At 41.7% G+C, this 21,769-nt stretch overlaps 1 pseudogene; it reads right to left on the minus strand.

Annotated features, from left to right (window-relative positions):
• Window positions 1-3,247: 3,247 nt before the first annotated feature.
• On the minus strand, window positions 3,248-13,001 carry LOC142427665 (nicotinamide phosphoribosyltransferase pseudogene; annotated as a pseudogene).
• Window positions 13,002-21,769: the final 8,768 nt, after the last annotated feature.

The following is a 21,769-nucleotide window of genomic DNA, read 5'->3' on the forward strand; positions in this document are numbered from 1 at the left end:
CATTTCCAGTCACCATCATTGGTGGTTACACAAGCCCATTCAGAACAATAGGGCCATCATGCTTTCCTGGCTACGTCCCCACAACTGCTGCAGGCTACGTCCCCACAACTTTCCTCTGTCAGTGCCCTCAGGCCAGGTCGTAGGGCACACATGAAACCCCTGTTTCCTCATGACCAGTTTATTATTTAAAGGTGTGCTATACCCGACATGCCATGCCACTCGGGGGCTGGGACCAATCCTTCTTTCTTGCCAGAGCTGTTCAAGGCTGAAAAATATTTCAGGATACTGCATTGCAAATATTGGATGTGTCTTACTTACTGTTGCCAGAATGTCTCCGGTGACTAAATTTTTTAGAGTCCAGGTGTGAATCCAAGGTTCATGTTGGTTATAATCGCAGTTTACCTTGATAATCGCAGAGAGGAACACCCAGAGGGCTGCCAGCCACAGGATCATGATGGTCTACTGAGGCACACCCAAAGGTGGTTGGTGGGATGCTGAGTTACCGTCCACACCTTTTCCGGAGGCTCCACTAGGCGTGTATGGCTTTTGTGAAACCAGGCAGCTATCCTGTCCTCCACCTTTAAGGCTGTAGGAGAGGTTAAAACAACCTGATAAGGCCCCTTCCATTTGATTTCTAGATTTTTGCTACGGAACCTTCGAACCCAGACCCAATCTCCAGGCAAATGGTGATGTTGACTTGCAGCTGCACTTGCCTGCTCAATGCATTTTGGTAAACAGCCTGAATGGTGGGTCAAACATTGGCCTGTATCGCCTGCAAGGCTTGTATAGCCCCTAATATCTCAGGAGGCCTGCATAGGGTGGATTGAATGCTCTAGGGATAATGGGAGGTGGTTTACCATACACAATTTTAAAAGGTGTTAATTCAAGCATGGGGGAATTCCGCACACGGAATATAGCAAACGGCAGGAGAGTCACCTAGTTTTCGCCAGTCTCGTAGGCTGATTTGGTCAAAGTCTACTTTAAAGTTCTGTTCATTCTCTCTACTTGCCCAGAGCTTTTTGGGTTGTATGCACAATGCAGTTTTCAATTTGTCCCCAGAGCCTGAGCTAAATTTTGAACGACCTCAGTTACAAAAGCAGGCCCATTATCAGATTCAATTGTTTGAGGCATTCCATATCTTGGAGCTATTTCTTTTAACACCTTTTTTGCTACTTTCAGGGCTGTCTCTCTTTTAGTTGGGAAAGCTTCTACCCAACCTGAAAAAGTCTCAACGAGGACTAACAAGTACTTGTAACCATATTTGCCTGGCTTGATCTCAGTGAGATCCACCCCCCAATGTAGCCCAGGTTGCTTACTTCTTTCTCTAGCCCCTTGATGCATATTTATAATTTTACCTGGTTTCAATTCTTGGCAGACAAGGCATGGGATCACCAGCTGTTCTGCAGTCAGTCCTTGGCCTTTGAACTGTAGTTTGGCAGTTTGCAACAATTGTAGCATCTTTTTTTCCCCTAAATGAGTAGTACAATGTAAATTGTACAGCATCTCGCGTCCCACCTCAGCGGGGAAGATAAGATTGTCCTGGGGCTTTAGCCATGGCAAGCCCTCTTCTATTAGGGCTTACAGCTCTTGTTTGACCCACAGTTCTTCAGCTGTGTAGCCAGGCACATTGGAATGGACCCCTTTCCTGGAAGAGAAAATGGAACAAGGCATACCTGCCCACCTGGTTCTCCAGGTCCATCTCCTTCCTTTTCTTGGACCGCAGCCTTTTGCACCTCCTTGTCTGCAGCACGATTGCCCTTAGCTTCCATGGAGTCTCCTTGTTGATGGCCGGGTGTGTGCACAGCTGCCACCGCTTTTGGCAGTGTTACAGCTTCCAGTGGCTGCATCACCTCAGTCTTATTCTTTATTTCTTTTCTTTTAGCAGTTATGAATCTTTCTTTTTACTGTGAGTACTGATATTCATCCTGGTTGGTGGTGTGGAGTAGTTAAAAGGTGTCTTTTTGAATCCGTCAAGCAGACTTGTTCGTTTTAAAGTATATTTGGGCATTTAACTAGGTTAAAATGTCTCTTCCTAGCAGGGGCGTTGGGCACTTTGGGATGAGCATGAACGAGTGACTTACTTGACCCACTCTGAGGTCCATTTTGTGCGTAGAAGTCCATCGGTAACAGGTGGTCTCCGTGACACCTTGCACCCAGGTGGTACGAGACGACAGTTTTTCATTGTCGTGGGTGAGGACCGAGTGTTTTGCCTCTGTGTCAACCAAGAAATCAACCATTTTCCCCTCCACCAATCATGGTACCCTAGGCTCAGGGAGGGATTCTGAACCCCGAGTTCCTCATTCTAGGTTCTGCCTTTTTTTCCCCCGCATAAAAATAGGGGACATGCTGTCTTATGAAGATTGCGGCACCTGTCAAACTGGTGTCCATCCTCCTGGCAATGCCAGCACCATATCATTCCTTTCAAAAGCTCTTTTTTGAGTCAATCTCTGGCCCAGTACTCTCTTTCCTCGCAGTAACTGCACTGATCTTTTCCTAGTCTAGCCTCCCATTTCTATTAATGCCTTCCCTTGTTCTCCCTCTTCACTTGCAGTAGCTGCCACTAATACTTGGGCAATTTCCCTAGTCATCTTCCTAGTTTCTCCTGCCTGGATCCATCGATCTTCCATCCGCTGTCTTTCTTTCCAACAAATCCTTCAAAGTTTTTCTCCCAGCCTTTATACTTTCTTTTGACATCTGATGCACCTTGATTAATAAAAGCCATTATTACTACAGCCCTACTTTCCTCTGATGTCAGATTTATGGGGGTATACAGCCTAAAAGCTTCCATGATGCGTTCTAAGAATGCAGCTGGACTTTCCTGGGGCCCTTGCCTTACATTACCTACCTTGGCCAAATTAGGCGGCTTTTTTGCTGCCACTCAGAAACCAGCCTTGAGAACCTGGCGATAAATTCGGAGCCTCTCCCTACCTTCTGGTTCATTGAAGTCCCATGCAGGTCTTTTCTGGGGAAGTGTGGAGTTGGGGGAGGGAGAAACTAACAGCAATGGTGACTGTATGAGACCACTCAAAGGGAACAAACATCAGAATTTCAGGTGATAGGATGCAAGGGGTGGTGGAAGTTACAGCAAAAAATAGATAGATAGATAGATAGATAGATAGATAGATAGATAGATAGATAGATAGATATTGAGGGTTCTGCAGGGGGGGTGGTTCCAGGGTTGGGGCGGGAGTGGATAGGAGGAGCTGATATGAAGGTATCGAAGTTGATAATAGCAGTAATTGTACAATTATGTTTGATCCAATAGAACTATAGATTTAAATACATAAGCTGCCACATAACTACACTTGAAGGAATATTTTAAGAGATTTCTTGTTAACTTCTGTAGCAAAGTTCCACCAGAAACAAAGGAAATATTTTCAATACTCCCCTTTTTTCCTTTCACCCCTTATACAATTTGCTTATAAGGTATTAATATCTATTCCATTCTCTTAAATAACTCTTAGGTAAGGTGGCAGTAACTTGTAACACTTTGAATTCTCTATAACATGGAACGAAATTAAATATCCCAAACCTTCAATACAATGTCAAAGGATTTCCAGAGTCAGGTCTGATTTTTAGTGGCACATCTGTACTTCTTGAAATTATTACATGTCTGAAATCGTCACCCCATATTTTCTGACATGCATTAAAAATGTCATAGCTATCGCCGACCGCAAATACAGGCACTGATGAAAACTGCGTTACTCTGATTTTTAATGCATCTTTTTCATGGTCTTTCCCCCACGCTGTTATAAAGCTATGTACTACTGCTGGAACAGAATAGCCTGGAACAGGACCTTTTGTTCCATAGTATTTTTTATTTAAAGAAATTCCCACTACTTGATGTGCTCCTGTAAAGCAGTCGTTCACAACCTTCCTAATGCCACGACCTTTAATACAGTTCCTCATGATGTTGCTGACCCCAACCATAAAATTATTTTGTTGCTACATCATCACTGTAATTTTGCTACTGTTATGAATCATAATGTAAATCATAACGTGTTTTCCGATGGTCTTAAGTGACCCCTGTGAAAGGGTCGTTCGATCCGCCAAAGAGGTCATGATCCACAGGTTGAGAACCACTGCAAAGTTAACCAAATGAGCAGAGGCTCCAATGCCAGCAGTCACTTCAGAAGATAATCCTTTGTAGTCAAAGTCATATAATTTCTATTCAAGACCATTTAAGTTGCAGATGTTTCTAACACACATTTAGCCAATATTGTTTTCTGTTCCCTTGACTTTGTGGCTACTGGGATTGGATCCCAAGACTACACAAGTATAGTCTCAATCCAGTATTGTAGATGTGTCTACTGATTCTGAGTGACCTTAGTACAATGTTGTATGGCAGCAACTGAATGTTCTTCTAGCCCCTGCTTGAAAATCTGACCCCAGTTTAGATGAAATATCCTCTGTCAGAGAGATTTTTAACACGTACATATAAAGCAGGTGATTTATGTTCCATGAGCACTTGGCAGGCTCTCTACCTTGTTGCTTGGGAGACCAGCTCAGAATATTGCACAGCCTGAGGGTAAAAGCCTTCCTTCATCTTGGTGTCCATCAAACATTAGTGGACACATACTATATTTGTCCTTTTGTGATCAACTAATTGCATTCAGCATAATGGTTTCCAAGTCCCTTCACATCATGTGGTGTTTCATAATGTCATCCATCCCTGTTTTTCAGAAATGCATGATATTCCACTATGTGTATGTATCAGAGTTTATTTATCCAGTCTCCTAATAATAGGTATTTGGACAGTTTTCAACTCACCCAACATGGCAGAGTCTTTTACAATAAAATTTCCTAGGATAACCTTTACTACTCTCAAAGCATTGACATGTTTTGTGTTGTTATGTAAAGTCAATCATCATTGACATTTTTCTTACCAATGCAATTTTCAGTTTTCTTGGCAGGATTAATCCTTAGCCCCATGACAACCATATGCCCACCCAGAAATGACACAATATAAAACCTGTACAACAATAAGTAAACAAACAAAAATAAAAAAGCAGTCCCACCATTCTCCATAAACTTCTGATCTGACCTCTACTTGGAATCTATCTTTGAGATCTTCAAGACCTTCCTTAAAATGCTCAATTCATCTAAAAACCACCATTTTATATCGAGCAGCCAAAGTTTCATGTCCCCTTGAGTTTCTTAAATACGCGATAATAGCCTTCGGTTCAAAATACTTTTCTTCCACACAGTACAAAACACAGACCGTGCTTTTCATTCTTTCTTTCTTTTTAAAGACTCTCTAAGGAAACTAAGACAACTGTATTGCTTAGAGAACTTGTTTGCAGCAATCCACTGATTAACCAGTCATATGCGTATACATTTTATTTGGAATAAACCCTTGCATACAGAATCTGCTTTGCTACCAAGCTCACTGGCTCCAACTGGATCCTAGGCTCTTCTTCCCAATGGGAAAATAAATAAATCTGTAAGGGACCTTTGTCCCCCTCCCGCCTCCCTAAATTTTTATTTTGGGCGACATGCATTGGGAACTGTCTCAAACAACTTAAGTAAATACATGTTTGTTTTTTCTTTTTGTCCTCTTGATTACCCAACTGAAAAATTTGGCAGCCTGTACCTTGGTGGACTATCTTCTGTGAGCCCAGCACAGCTGTCTCACTGGGTTATCTCACTGAGTGCCTTCATACAATACTCAGAACTCAGAACTCAGACCATTCAGCTCCATGCAGGCTGTGCTTATGACGGTTTCACTGGTCATGGTGACTCTGCCCTGGAACTTTGGTGGGTATCTTGTTCCATCATTACTAGTGAAGATCTCTCCCATCCACTCAAACCTGTGTCCAGGGGTCTGCCTCACGCAGCCAATAAGGTAACTGGTGAGTGAGTGTCCAGAATTTTTGCAGGAGATCTTCACTGAAGCACCCCGCTTCTTCAATCCAGCACCAGATTGGACCAGCTGGACCTCAGAGTCACTGCCTGTTGAGTGAAGACAGGTGGACAAAATCAATCTAGAGTAGCTACAACCACTTCCTCCTCCCTGAGACCGGTGACTTCTTGCCCGGTAGCTGCCACCACCAAGAAGAGGATTCTCAAGATCCAGTCCATGGTGTGAGAGCTGTCTCCTCAGAGTTTCTGTCGGGGAGGGTATGCTAGTTAAATGATCCTTCGGGAAACACAACATACTCATATTTGATCTAGTAGATCTCTGATTATTTGCATATTCATGTGGTGGAGTATTTAAAAGTAAGGCTTGTGATTAATAAATTACTTGTCATGAAGAATTCTATCTATCATGCAATCCCTAAAATTCAATCAACAAAGTTGCATTTTGAAACTTTTGAATCTTTGTGACAACTTTTTTAAAACTTTGTATTTCAATCACTAATGGAAATTATAGTGACTCCTGATTTTTCATGTGATTAAATATTAGAATGCAGCAGTTCATTAAAAATTTTCATTTTTTCATCTTAAACTTCAGTAAACTTTAAATTAGTCTTCTTTGGCAGTCTATGGATATTAACCTTTCACTGACTTTGAACGTTGTATTTCAGGATGAAATGATTTGGACAATGACTACAAGATCATTTTTTCTTCAATTTTTCATTCCAGAAACAGTAAACCATAGATTTATGGATTCCCAAAACATCAATCCATTTAAAGTTTTGCATACTCAAGATATCAATATTCAGCATTCTAGTGATTTATGAAAATTCCAAGTGTATTGGAAGCATACTTCATAATTCCATAGTCTTATTTTATAGACATTAATTTCTTTAGCATCTTATGTTATTTAGTTTTTACCTTGACTTGGATGAATGTTAACAGAGCAAATCTGCTTTCCTCTCAACAATCCATACCCATTTTCTTATATGTCATGGATTGCAATCCCCATAATACAATAGCACTTCTCCCACTTACCCCCTGGTTTCCAATTTGTATTACTTTGTTTTTACTACTTCTTCTGGCAGAGTATTTTGTACTTGGATAAATGCTGCCATTTTTTTTCAAATGGTCAATCATCCTGAGTGTGTGCTCCCTTGTGTTTTTTTTTCTCACCATGCTATCTACAGTTCAGTGAAACATTGAACAACTGGAATAAGTATTGTCCCAAGCCTGAAGGGTTACTGAGGTCTAATCGCTCACGGATTCCACTAGTCTCTATGCAACCAGTAAGCCCTGTCTTTTTAAAATGGTGTTCTACATATTTCACCACTTTATCCAGGCCTCCTAAGGTAAGGTAGGGAAATGTTGATTTTGTTTTATCCTTCCAAGGGCCATTTTTATATTTATGACATTATTTGTGGGCCATAAAATATGATTAACTTAAAAATTAGCCTGCTATAATTGACCAAACATTTACTTAACCCATCACTAATGTGATGGTAGAACCTATACCCCTTTGCTTATTTATTTATTTCTCATGACCCCTCTTAGATTGGTCGATAATGGTAGGCAGATGGCATCTTCTTCTGGCCTCAGGATTTTGTAGGCTGATTTCTGTATGGCGCATTATTTCATTGGATTTAGTGTTTCCACGCTATTCCATTGGATTTAGTCTGTGGTCACCTCGACTCTTATTTGTTCGGGGGAAGAGACAGGTGAATGGCTGCACCTTAAAAGAATCCTCACAAGTTCTGAAGACTTCTATCACTGTTCAATAATGTAGAATTTACCTCATTGTCTCTGTGGACTTCTTTGTGCCAACTAACCTTGATGTCCCAGAGACTGATCCCTGAGTGGGTCATTCTTTCTGGTATTTCTCTAAGCCTACGGAATGCCCATAATTTTGTCATGCATACTACAGCTTCTCGCTTTAGTCCTATCACATCAGCAATGAAAGTCCTGAAACCGTTTCTCCATCCATGTCACCAAGGATGTCTTTACCTTGAGGAATCAGCACTTTCCAGGTTATATTTTGAAAATATTCTGAACTTGTGGCTCAACTTCCAGCAGCATACTGGATAATGTTCTATTGCTACCCATAAAGTTTCCATTAGCTAATTTTTGAAGAGAAATCATCATGAGTTCTTCCTAGACTGTCTTACTAAAGGAAAGCCATTAAAATTCTCCAATATTCAACAATATTATAACTTCCAGAATCAAAGCAGTATTCAAGTCACCAGAAAAAACTAAGGATTGTTTTCATAACAATACTAGAACTGACTGATGGGTGGGAAAAACAGATAAAAAGAACGTACTTATGTTAATTTGTCCTAATACATTTAATTTTAAAAAGAGTATAACAAATGTTTACTAGTAAATTTATAGTTCAAATTAAATGCAATGCCGCAAGATAAAAAAACTACCAGAAGTTCACGTAAGAAGAAATAAGATACAAAATTTTGTGTATGTAGTGTTTATTAAAGAAACATTACCCATAAGTGAAGTGGCACTGAATTATACTTTTTAAGGAAAACCATCTAATCTGGAGGAGAAAACAACAGGAACGATGATTCCAGGGGAGGGACATAGGGAGGGACATAAGGAGGGACATAGGGAGTGAAAATGGGTGTTATCAATGCCAGGGACAAAGGAACAAGAAGTTATCTAAAATCGATGGCATTGAGGGTGTAGGGCTTGATCAAGCAATGTAACCGAGAAGAATTACTGAAACCCAAATGAAGGCTGAGCATGATAGTGGGACAAGAGGAAAGTAAAAGGAAATAGAAGAAAGGGCTAGGAGGCAAAGGTCATTTATAAATGTCTAAATACAGGCATGTACATATGTAAATATATTTATGATGATAGGGAAATAGATCTATGTACGTATATTTATAGGTTTAGTATTAAGGTAGCAGATGGACATTGGAGCTCTACTCAAGTACTCCCTCAATGTAAGAACACTTTGTTCTATTAAATTGGCATTCCATGATGCTCACCTTCCCAACATGATTGCTGAAGACAAATCAGGTGCATAAGCAAAGGTGGTGAAGAGAGCAGTTGTTGCCTGGCTATCAAAAGATATAGCATCTGAGATCTTGAAGGCCTGAAGATAAGCAAGTGACCATCTAGATGAGAAGCAACAAAGTCCACATGGAAGAAGCACACCAGCCTGTGTGATCACAAGGTGTCAAAGGGATCAGGTATCAGGCATCAAAGAACAAAAATCATATCATTGTGACTGCGGGGGACTGCAAAGTAGAAACCCAAAGCCCATCTCTAGCCAACTGGACAACCCCTTACAGAAGGGTCGCTGGGAGCAGACAAGCCAGTCAGGGTGCAGTATAGCACCAATGAAACATAAAAATTTTTCTCTCTTCCCCCCTCCGCCATATGATGACCCCAATTCTACCTTACAAATCTGGCTTGACCAGAGCAAGTACATGGGTACAGGTAAGAGCTGGAAACACAGATAATCCAGGGCAGATAAACCCCACAGATCAATATTGAGAGTAGCCATACTAAGAGGGGAAGGTGAAGGTAGGAAGAGACGGGGAACCAATCACAATGATCTACCAATAACCCCCTCCCAGGGGACTAACAAGAGAAAAGTGAGTAAAGGGAAACATCAGTCAGTGTAAGACATGTCAAAGTAATAATAATTTATAAATTATTAAGGGTTCATGAGGGAGGGGGTTGGCGGAGTGAGAGGGGGAAATGAGAAGCTGATACCACGGCCTCAAGTAGAAAGAAAAGATTTTGAAAATGATGATGGCAACAAATATAAAAATGTGCTTGACACAATAGATGGATGTTCAGATTGTGATAAGGGTTGTACAAGCCCCCAACAAAATGATTTTTAAGAAAAGAAAAACATCTATTCTTACATACAAGTCCAAAAATAATGGCAAAAACAAATAAACAATGCCTTCATAACAGGTCTGGAATATAAACACTTTAGATCAATGTCACCCTTTAAGCTCAAGTAATTTTAAACAATGCATTGCACTCATGAGTGTTTACCTGCCTGTGTTTCCATTCATTGTTAGACGTTTTTACGTGACACGTAGGATGAGAATGAGAAAGATAATCTGCTTGTCAAAAATAAAAATAAAATGGGTCATATAGAAAGATAATTAAGGGTCAGAGTCATGTTAATATTTCTACTGCAAACAGAGTTTACTAGTTCCTCCTTTCAAGTTAGCAGTGATGATTAGAAAATGTAGGGAAGAAATGAATAGTGAAAACTGTCCCTGGAGATGCTGAGAGCCAGTTAGAGAACATGCAGACTCCAACAGGAAATCCTCCTGACCCGCTCTTCAGTGCCTGTCTAGGGTGGGGACCTGTGATGTTTTGGGTCTTTAGTGCCTCCTGCTGCTCTTTGCCTCCCTTTCAGGGGAAGTTTGTGTCTGGGCTCACATTGAGTCCCCACAATGGATGTGTACCTTGCACAATAACACAGGGCTGTGTTATGTACAGTCAGGGAACTCAGCAAAAGGGAGAACTGGTTCTTGTAATTGTCTTTGGTGATTAGAGAGTGGACTTCAGAAAGATGAGTGATACTATGTATCACCACCATAGCATATGGGGCCCTACCACTGCAGACTCTTCCCCAAGGGCCAGCTCCAGCAGTAGCTACTGGTGATGGAGTAACCAGAGACCATACAGGTGAGGGAGAACAATAGGCTGTGCTTGACCAGACCTAGAAAAGACTCCTGAAGCAGCACCTGGGACAGTACACCTAGAAATAAAGAGAATAAGTTCCTGTCAGTCACATGCACTCACCACAGGCCCCATAAACCAGCTTTGCTATCTGAGACCCTCACCTTGGGGAACTGTCACCAGGCACAGGAGAACACAGAGCAATAGCGTCTTTGACCACAACTCTGCTTTTTCAGAGGAGTTACAGCACTGCCTGAAGATGTGCTGGCTTTCACAGACCAAGGGTGGAATGTTACCTCCACATTTAGGGCTTGTCATGGCCACTGAAGTGGCCTTACCCCAGGTGAAATGGGTGCTTGTTAAGTCTGAATATTCCTGCTCAGTCTCTCGAGTTGTGGTCTGTGCATGGCCACTGAATAACTGCTCAGAGAACTCACCTTGAATTAATTAACCAAGCTCACAGATTGATCCAGTTTGGAAAATTATTCATAGTTTTGACAATGCAAGCAGTGACACTATCTCTGAAAGTGCCATTTTAAAGCTTATTTCCCATTTAGATTTCTCCTTCATGTCTATCCCTCATATCAGTGTTTGCAAAAAGTTCCAGACTAAGAGTTGACCTCATGTATTTTCCTTCTTACTTGTAACCACAGTATAATCTCTAATATATTCTAATTTTTTAAGGTTGAAATACAATTAAAGAGTGGTACTCAAATGGCTTCTTTTGAGAAGATTCTGCTGAAGGGATAAGTAATGGCAAGGTTACAAAAACAACCCAGAGGTTTAGTCAATATCCAGAGATTCAAGCACAGGACAGTCTCCCAGTTGCCAGTTGGAGATCACTGAATTGAGTATTTTCTCCCATGTAGGCTGGAATGTAATCATTTGATCCTGGTCACTGCAGCAGACTGCCTGTCATCTCATGGCATCTGGGGTTGGTGGGTGTCTGAACAACATAAGATTCCGACTGCGTGTATCTCTGCACATTAGTCCAGGTCACTTTCTTTCTTTTCTTTTTTTCAGTCCAGGTCACTTTCATCTCTGTGTGTATAAGAAGTAGATTTATATACAAGAACAATTGAACATTGAGAAAATGGCCCAGCCCAGTCCAGATCAAGTCCATAAGTCTGATATTAGCCTATATGTCCAACAGCAATCTATAAAGTCTCTTCAGACTCACGAAACACATGCAATGATGCCGAACGTAGAAGATCACAGGCCAGTGGGTAGCAAGTCTTTGCATCCAGTGTCATTGGAAACATCTCAGCTCTGGCAGGGGTCTCCCAATGACTTCCCCAGTGCCCAGGGCTGCACAGGATGGGTTCATGTGTCCTCTCAGCTGCTATGTCTCCCAAAGTGTGAAGTAGTGAGAGAGAGTCTTTCCTGCCTCAAAGGAGGAAATACTGGATTTCCCAGAATTCCCATGAGAAGGCCATGCCCACACAGAAGCCTCATTGGCTATGATCTGATTGACAGGCTAGATTCCACTCCTACATTCTTAATCCTCAAATTGATAAATGATTATATAACTCCTGGAGTATCCCTTTGTAGACGACGTTTTTAATCACGTGCTGCAAATTATCCATATAAGTTGGCGGTTTCCTTCCACATTGAAAAAAAAACTTGGCTTGGGCTCTATAATCCACGATATGTTGTTTTTCTTTTTGTCCCACTGCTCCAAATCATGAAGTGATATTTGGTCAGTAATTTAATCAATGTACCCACAGAACTTTCAAATTTGTGGAACTTGGAAATTATAGAAAAATATGGGCCCATGAAAGGGCAATTAAAATTATCCAGTTTTCTACTGTTGTAGAGAAATCAGGCATAGTTCTTTGCAGCTTAAACTATTACAATCTTGGCAATCCACAGGGTCTTATAGGGTTTCTATGAATTGGGTGCTTTCATGTTCATTCAGTCCCATACACCAATCCAGGATATAAAATCCTTAAATACATGCCATAGCTACCAATGAGGCAAACAGCATTTATACATAAAAAAGGTATACTTGCACACATGCGATTTAGTGTATGAATAAAATCTACAAATTAATGAAAATTACAATATTTTTGGGGTTTTTTATAAATATTAAGGAAGAGGTCATTATTGGAGCAAATATTTTGGAGGGAACGGAAACCTTAGAGGTTGGCAAGATGGTCCTGTGCCTCCCCATTGCTCTGGCTCCAGAAGTCTTATCCCTGTGTTTTCTAAAACCATGTGATCCCTATAGATCACTGTCATTATGTCAGGGACATTGTGTTTGTGACGGCACTGAGTCCTCTCACTGTTGCTCTCACACAGCAATGGACCGCTGTGGCCTCGGGGTCATTGTGCTCAGCTGCAGCGAGAACTGCTTGGTGGGCATTCTGGAGCTTGAGCATCACTTCCTTATGGATGGGTGGGGTTTCTTCTACTAGAATATATCGCTCACAAACTACTAAAACCTCTTCTGCAGGTTTTGGGAGTTCCAGCTCTGGCAACATGGAGTCATCAGGCACCGTGAAGCTTAGGGAGAGGATCTGTGAGGGATTCATCACTCCTGGGTCCAAATCTTGGACAACCGGGAAAAGGGAAAATAATCACTGATGACAAGTAATGGAATCCTATGGCAACCTATTTTTGGAATCTTGACACGACTAGTGAGAAGTGACCACTAGGCAGAAGACTTTCCACAGGAAATTCATGACTTATGGACAAGGTCAGTGGATCCTACAGAACTCTGCTCGTGATGTAACATTTTTCACTATGCTTGAAATTTCACCTGGAAATGGATGAGGTACTTTGCATATTAGAAGCCCATGGAATAAAGTACAGATGTTCCTAGCCTTCTCAGACACTGAAAAGCGAAAGGATGACGCCATCATCTTCTTTGGGATAAAACCAACGTGAAGTTCACTGCCATACAGCTGATTCTGACTCATAGCGACTCTAGAAGATAAATTATAATTTTATGTTGAAAAGCACTCAGGAAAAAGAAATGTGTGAAAAGCATGCAGGAAAGGGGGAGCTGAGTACAAGGATCTACATGTGACATCCTCCCTGGGGGATGGACGACAGAAAAGTGGGTGAAGGGAGAAGTCAGACAGGGAAAGATATGACAAAATAATAATTTATAAATTATCAAGGGTTCATGAGGGAAGGTGGTGGGTAGGGAGGGGAAAAATGAGGAGCTGATGTCAGGGGCTTAGGAGGAGAGCAAGTGTTGTGAGAATGATGAGGACAATGACTGTACAAATGTACTTTACACAACTGATGTATATATGGATTGTGATAAGAGTTGTAGGAGCCCCTGATAAAACAATTTTTTAAAAAAAGAAATGTGTGACATGGTACCAACATGACTCTTGCTGAGAAACAAAGACAGGAGCTGCATGACAGTGACAGGGGTCTGCTTTCCTTGGAGCGAGCAAGGACTGAGCAGGAAGATTCCCCAAGGTAAGCTCCCGAAGAAGACAGTGGACCAAGTTTACAGTTTTAGGCAACTATACCAATAAATTGGTATTTATAGGATGTAATGTATAGGATGATGAATGTTTAACACATTTCACAGGGATGGTCAGTGAATACAAATTAGGGTGGGGTTACGATTCTTTACAAGATAGGGTCTTTGTAGTTCTTGGTTCCAAATGTTGTCTTATTTGGTCTGGTGACGTATCTATGGTGACTTTTGGTTCCTTGAACAAAGTTCTTCTCTTCCATGTGATCTGTGACCTGAAGGTGGACATGCTAGCCTGGCCAGGGATAGTGAAACTGATATGTATGTGGTGTAAAGGGATATTTTTCTGAGGAAAGGACTCAACAGAGGCAGAGTCTCAGGAAAGAAAATGCAGAATAATTCTAGGCAATAAATGAGGTATTCCGACATTCTGTGACAACATCCCATATCCAAGGGGAAGCTCAACAAATTGTGGGATCTGCACTTTTACACAAAGTTAAGCAGGTTGGGGAATGGGCTCAAACAGATTGTTCAATGTTCATGATTGTTCTTATTCTGTAGTCAGATTCCCTCTAGCTATTTATTATATTTACAATAAATAGAATCTTGCCACAAAAGATTAGTTGTTGAAGGCATAAAGATAACTTTTCCCAGAGATGGTAAGTCCATTGTTATTGTTCCTTTTCTCTCTCTCGTTCTTTCTTTTTTTTTAAGGAATTTGGCAGTGATTGGTAAATATCATTTCTCAAGAAATGTACATAGTATTTCCTTTTTCTCTTCCTCCTTCCAAAGACCAAACTGGAGTTTGAGTTAATAATCAAACAGTTTATTGCAGGAACCACGCAATCCTGGAATGGACAATAATAATTGTAAGGATCCACAAAGTACTGCAGTGAAGAACTTTTTCAGAGTTTAAATTCCAAAAGATCCTGACACTTCCAAAAAAACTCCAATTGTTTGATATTTATTACTTTTGTCGGAAATAGAAAAAAGATTGAGTACTTTGAAACGTTTTAATTTATTTTGTTTTTTAATATTGGGGGTGAGAATGAATGCTCTTCCTCACTGCTGTTGTGAGAGTAACTGGGAGGAAGGAAGGAGGATGACTGGAGGTTTCCTGAGCTATGCTGATTTAAAAACTCAGTTCAAAATAAACAGTAATCATATATAACTAAAAAAGAGTTGGAAACTTGCCTGCATCTTTTGTAAAAGCCTTTCCTTGTTTGAAGAGAGCTCTTTTGCTCTCTTAACAAGGAAAAATAAAGTGTTGATGGGGAGAGGGGGCTCACAAAATCATGGCTGGTGGCAGGTTAACTAAACACGGCCTCAGGTTTGACTTCCAGAGGAAGCAAAGGACCATGATTAGGATGGGGACAACAATGAAATTTTAAAACCCCACAGGATTGAATCACAACCTTCTCTTTTCCAGATGTGAATCATGAAATGTTAGCCTACTACTCCAATATCTGTCAAACGCAATCCAGGATACGTAAGCTCCAGAGAAAGTGCTATAATGAGTAAGTCTCTCCTCTTCCATCCAGAAGAGACTCACCAATACCCTTCAGAACTTTACATGACCTTTTTTACATTGCAGGTCAGGGGTCAGAAATAAGCCATCAAGGCTGAAAGCATGGAGATTCAAACTGAATTTAGTGGGCTCATTATGCTCAGGTGAATGAAGGTACTAGTAAAGGGTGCTGCTAGTACTATGGATTTCCAGAATAACAAACAGATGATCTTTGGGTTCAAGGATGGCAAGACTTTGTCTCATGTACCTTGGACATGCTCTTGAGAGAGAAAGTCCCTGGAAAAGGACAACATGGACGGAAAAGCTGTACAGCAACTCAAAGAGGAAAACCCCCAAGAAGATGAATGGACACATTGGCTACAACAATAGGCTCAGACTGAGCCACAATGTTCGGGATGATGCAGGACTTGGCAGTGTGTCAATCTGTGAGCATAAGGTCAGTGATTCAGACCTGACAGGAGAGCACTGTGTTAGTCTGGGTAGACTAGAGAAACAAATCCTCATAAACTCATATGTATATAAGAGAGAGTTTTATATAAGAGCTGAGTGTACATTAAGAAAGCAACCCAACTCAGGTCAGTCGAATCCCACAAGTCCGACCATTAGCCCTTATGTCCGACAACAGTCTACAAAGCCCTGCTCAAACTCACAAAACACACGCAAATGTGCTTCAAATGCAAGCAGGGTCACCCAAAGAGAACACGTTTCAGCAGGGTTTCCAGACTAAGAGGAAACCACTGAGAAGGAATCCATTGCCACTCCAGGCCCTGAGCCGCACCTCCAGGCCCCACCCTCCAGGTCGCCCTCATTATCTCCAGGCCACGCCCCTTCGCTCAGACACCACACCACCCCCTCCCAGGTGATGCAATTTCCTGCTGACCTCACTTCTTCTGCCTGAGAAGGAGCCCAGTGAGCGCCCCAGGAGTTTCTACCAGTGGGTGAGTTTCTGCGTTTCTGTGCGGATCCCGGGCGCGGAATCCCCGCAGGCCTGGCGTCCCCAGCTGTGTCCGGCTTCCCGCGGACTTTATGCTTCCCGCACTCTGTCGGTCAGTGTTTTAGGTCGCTGCTACCCCCTGGGACATTTCCGGTGAAACCCTTTCTGAATTGGGTGCAGGCCTCACTTGGGTCTGGAGACTGCTGGCCGCTTTTCTTGCTCAGAGCTCCTCCTGCACCCTCACCCCTGGCTCCAGAAATGTGCGATTGGGTGGGGTTCTTGCCTGGGCCCTTTCCCTCCACGTCAGGTCTCGGGCAGGAGAGCAGGGGACCCCGGAATGGCCTTTACCGAAGGGAGAGGCCAGCCTTGTAGTCATCAGGCCTCTCCACTGCTGACCGAGGTCTGTGTTAGAGCTTAACTTCTCAGCACCTTCCTTTGAAAAACGGTACCGTAGCAGTGACGGCCCCAGATCCCCGCACAGACTGAGTCCTCACTGGAATTGCAGAGTCCCACATAGAGTAAACCTCATTGAATGCCTTCTGACCAGGAAGCAAAGTTGTAGGTAACTTGACCCTCAGGCAGAGGGTGTTAGCTAGCGAGACCCTCCCCAGTCCACTCACTGAAACAGAGATGGAAACGTTAAGGCTTTATTCAGACAAATTTGAATCTGGGCTCTCACCAGCAACTGAGGCAGGCTCAGTCTGTAAGGCGAGAGCACCGAACAGCTTCAAAGGGAAGTTATTATACTTCCTTGTGGGGCGTCTTGCCAAGCAAGGGGAGGGGGAAGGCCAGTTCTTGTGTGAAACTGGCAAAGCATTCTCAGAAAAGTGAAACAAAACAGTTTTTAAGTCTAACAAAATAAGTTTACATTTAAGGTCAGTTTGAACCCAGTGGTCTGCCAAACGGTACTGTAGGTAGGCTAGGCTGCTTCTTGGAGCGTAAACATCCTGGGCAGGCTGCAATTTAAAGATTTTCCATTTCTGACAGGGGAGGGGGGTGTCCTGCCTGTTAGTGTTACATGGCACCCATTCTTGACTAAGCCGGGGTGGCCTGCCTGTTATTGTTACAGGGCACAGTGTCACAGAGGGCTTTGGAGAGTGTTTTTGGAGTGCGGCCAGCTCCAGTAAAACTTTCCATTCGATCCTTTTCGGAGTGGTCCTGATTAATCCTCAGACCTCCATAGAACAGTTTCTTGGGACCAAATTCTAAGTATGTAAATGATTTTTATCCTGTTGGATTTTTTCATATGTTAACTGTTTTTTTTCATTTTCTTTGAATTTACTATGCAAGAACTGTGCCCTATTAATAGCAGCTCATTTTAAAAATTGTGTCATAATCATTTCTAATAAAAGGCAACATCCAAATATATATATATAACTCATATATAGTAAGAAAGGATCTTATTTAAAATCTACCATTTTCTCTGTGCCCCACTGCATGGTAGTGCTTGAATGTTCTAGCCTTTTATCCACGTGTTCTTGATAAGAGGCTTGTTTTGTCCACTGCTCTACAGTGGGTTCTGTGAGTGATGCCATAGCACCTTACACTCCTCCTTAGGGTTTCTAGGCTATAGTCCATGTGTTACCAATGGCCACCTCATGGAACACAACTGCTTTCATTTCATATAGCTGCCAGTCCTCTAACCACTGGAGCAAGATGGCTTCTTCACAGACTAATTTAGATGGGCCACTCTGACATGTTTTTCATTATAGACATGGCGATTCTTAATGGGAATTATGTTTGTTATTCTGATTTAGTCATATTTCCAACACACTATCCATGTGCATACATAGACATGAATATGCGATCATCATGTTCAATTTCCCCTTTGGTTAGGTGCCATGAAGTTAATTCCATCTCGTGGCTATGTCATGTGAGTTCCATAGTGTTTCTGGAGCATCATATTTGTGGAAGCAGATCTCCTGTGCTTCCACAGTAATGCGGGCTGTTTACCCCATCAAGCCTCAGTGGAACAGTCTAGTGCAAGCTATTTGTGCCACCTAGAAACTTTCATTGTCCCTAACCCACCAAAATAAACTCACTGCCCCAAAGTCAATTCTCACTCATAGTGTTCCTTTGTAGGTGTGCGAGATCAAAATCTGTACAGAAGCAACCAGCCTCATTTTCCTCTTGCAGATGTGCTGGTGTGGTTGAACTGCCAGCTTTCAGGGTAGCAAATGAAGCCAGCATTCATTTTCCCCCCTAGAAATGAACCAAATCAAGCAGATGCCCTGAAACCCACACCAGCTCCTGCAGACTCCATGTGAGTCAGAGTGCAGGGATGTTGCAGAGGGGTTTGTGTGACTGGTTTCTCAAAGTGCATCACCCAGGCTTTCTTCCCTGGAGACCCTGAGTAGACACAAACTTCCAATCTCTTCTTGAACACCTATCCATGTTAACCATCTGTAATGCTCAGGGACACCAAAAACTAAGCAAGGGACACGTGTGCAAATACACACACTTAGAAAACCCAGAACCTATATAAGTTGGAAATCTTTCAGAGAAGGAAAACTCAGACTATAAAAAACTATAAAATGAGGTTGAATTTCTAACTATAACATGAGAAACCACACAGTTGAATTTGTAAAATTTGCAGGACCCAGAAAAATAGTCATTCCGTTAATTTTCGGATATCAAGTTTTTATGTGAATTGTACAGATATACTGTAACCTAACTGATCTCTTTACCATAGCTAGATAATAAAGTCAATATCAACTTTAATAGATCTTCAAGAGAGATGGTATATGTAAATAGCTTAATATTCTTCCTGAGTTTTCATGGAAGATGAACAGGTATCCTAAAGTTTTTTAAGATGTACAATATTTGAGGAATTAAAAATGTATTACATTATTCTATTTAGCATGATCCTGTACTGTGTAGCATAATCTATTAGGAACAGATATGCAGTGGCTTAAAAGGTTCATGGATAAAGTCCATTTTTATTCCATTTTTCCTTAACCTTTTAGAAAGCCCCTTGTGCATTCATGGCATAAAGGATTGGCTACCAATGAGCTCCTTGAATCTCAATTAGATAATACTTGATAAATACCATTTGCCTATCATTGGATTTCATATGGTGACTGTATGTGGTTTCAGAGTAAAACTATACTCCGTAAGATTTTCGTTGGCTAACTTCAGAAGTTGGTCGATTTCTTCTAAGGTTGCCTTCATTCTCTAATATTTTATTTGGTAGCTGAGCGCTCAGTTGTTCCCACTACTCAGGGACCTCCTTTAAGGACCTACATCTTGAAGTGTGAGTGCTTGCTGTCAGAGCCCTGTGTTGTGTCAGGAATTAACGTCCCTTACAGATTGGTGGGCCTTTCCTGGGGCTTCTTTTCTTTTTCTGGTGGTCTTTTATGTGTTCCTGTAATGATACTTTATTGTATGTGGGATATATGAACAAGGGAACTTTTTTGTCACAGTGGGTTAAATATTGGGCTGCTGACTGCAAGGGCAGCTGTGCAGACTCACCCAAAATGTGCAGAAGAAGATGAGTCTGCCTGCTGCAGTAAAGATGGGCAGGTGTGGGAGTCCTACAGGGAGTTCTACACTGTCTGATAGCTCTGCTGTGAGTTGGCCGGATGTGGTGGGAGGGTTATGTGTGGACAGCGCCAGGCCTTGTTCTTGACCACTTATTAGCTATTTGAGGCTAAATGCAATTAGATTCACCTTTGGTGGACTGTTGTGAAGTGCGAAAAAAAATTTTTGGTGACAGTTTTGGGAACTGATCTATTGGTGAAGAATAGTTGTTGTGGAATATGCTATTTTTAAAAAAATCATTTATTGTGGGCTCATACAACTCATCACAATCCATACATACATCCATTGGTCCGAGGTCTCCCTTCACCCACTTTTCTGTTGTCCATCCCCCAGGGAGAAGGTTAGATATAAATATATATGTAATTGGTTCCCCTTTTCGCCCCAGCGTCCCTCCACCCTCCCAGTTTTGCCACTCTCAGCACTGGTCCTGAAGGCATCATCTGTCCTGGATTCCCTGTGTTTCTGGTTCCTATCTGTACCTGTGTACATCCTCAGGTCTAGCCAGATTTGTAAAGTAGAATTGGGATCATGATAGTGGGGGTGGGGAGAGGAAGCATTTAGGAACTAGAGGTAAGTTGTATGTCTCATCGTTACTACACTGCACTGTGACTGACTCATCTCCCTGAAATTCTTCTGTACGGGGATGTCCAGTTCCCTACAGATGGGTCTTGGTTCCCAATCTGCATTCACCCTCATTCACAATGATTTTATTTTTTTGTTCCGATGATGCCTGATTGCTAATCCCTTCTACAGCTCGTGATTTCACAGGTTGGTATGCTTCTTCCAAATTTGGGGCTTTGTTGCTTCCGAGCTAGATGGCCACTTGTTTACCTTCAAGCCTTTAAGACTCCATATGCTGTATCTTTTGATAGCTGGGCACCATTAACTTTCTTCATCACTTTTAATGATGTATCGATTTGTCTTCAGTGATCGTACTGGGAAGATGAGCACATAATGGTATGATTTTTTTGGAACATGCTACTTTTTTATTTATTTCAGTCTTTTTTTATTTCTTCATTGAAGTCTCAATGACACACCTTTCTGGCGTCCTTTATCCTTATTTAAATTTATTAGATCAGCCTGGGGTTTGACTATCCTTAAAACAAAATAAATACTTTCCTTCCTGATAGCCTGTGGTCTGGTATTTTCTCCTCTAGGAACAAACTCTTTTGGGCTATCCATTGGTTAATTCCCATCATATCCTTCAAATCACTGTTTTCAATGAATTCAATTAATTAGACTACTGAGGGCAGATAACGAAAACCACCACTAAGAAAAAGGGCCCGATAGGCAGGTACGCAGAATGATTTCACAATGGAAATCAGCTGAGAGAGTGCCTATGTTCAACCCCCCTCTGTTTTCAACTTGTGCACCCATGGTGGTGTAGTGTGCTATGTGTTGGGTTGGTACCCACATGTTCAGACATTCAAAACTGCTAACTGGTCTACAGTAGAAAGATGAGGCTTACTACTCCCTTAAAGCCTCGCAGTTTCAGAAACGCACTGGGCCTGTTCTACACTGCTCTATAGGAATGATTTGAGTCCGAATTGACTCAATGACAGTGATTTTTATTTTTAATGTACAACAGAAAAACAAAACAACAACAAAACATGCCCTGTGACCTCCGTACTCTGAGTTCAACATGGTCAGCTTTTTTCTCTGAGACTGAAATGGTGAGTTTGGGCTCATCACAATTTTGTCATGAACCTGAAAGTCCTCATTTGCATTTCTTGTAATAACGCCTCTTTTGTTTTACTTTCTTGCTAGTGCTTCTTCATGCTCCATTTATTTTTCCTGTGTGGGATTTCCAAGA

Source organism: Tenrec ecaudatus, chromosome 15 (assembly GCF_050624435.1).
Source record: "Tenrec ecaudatus isolate mTenEca1 chromosome 15, mTenEca1.hap1, whole genome shotgun sequence".
NCBI classification, from domain to species: domain Eukaryota; kingdom Metazoa; phylum Chordata; class Mammalia; order Afrosoricida; family Tenrecidae; genus Tenrec; species Tenrec ecaudatus.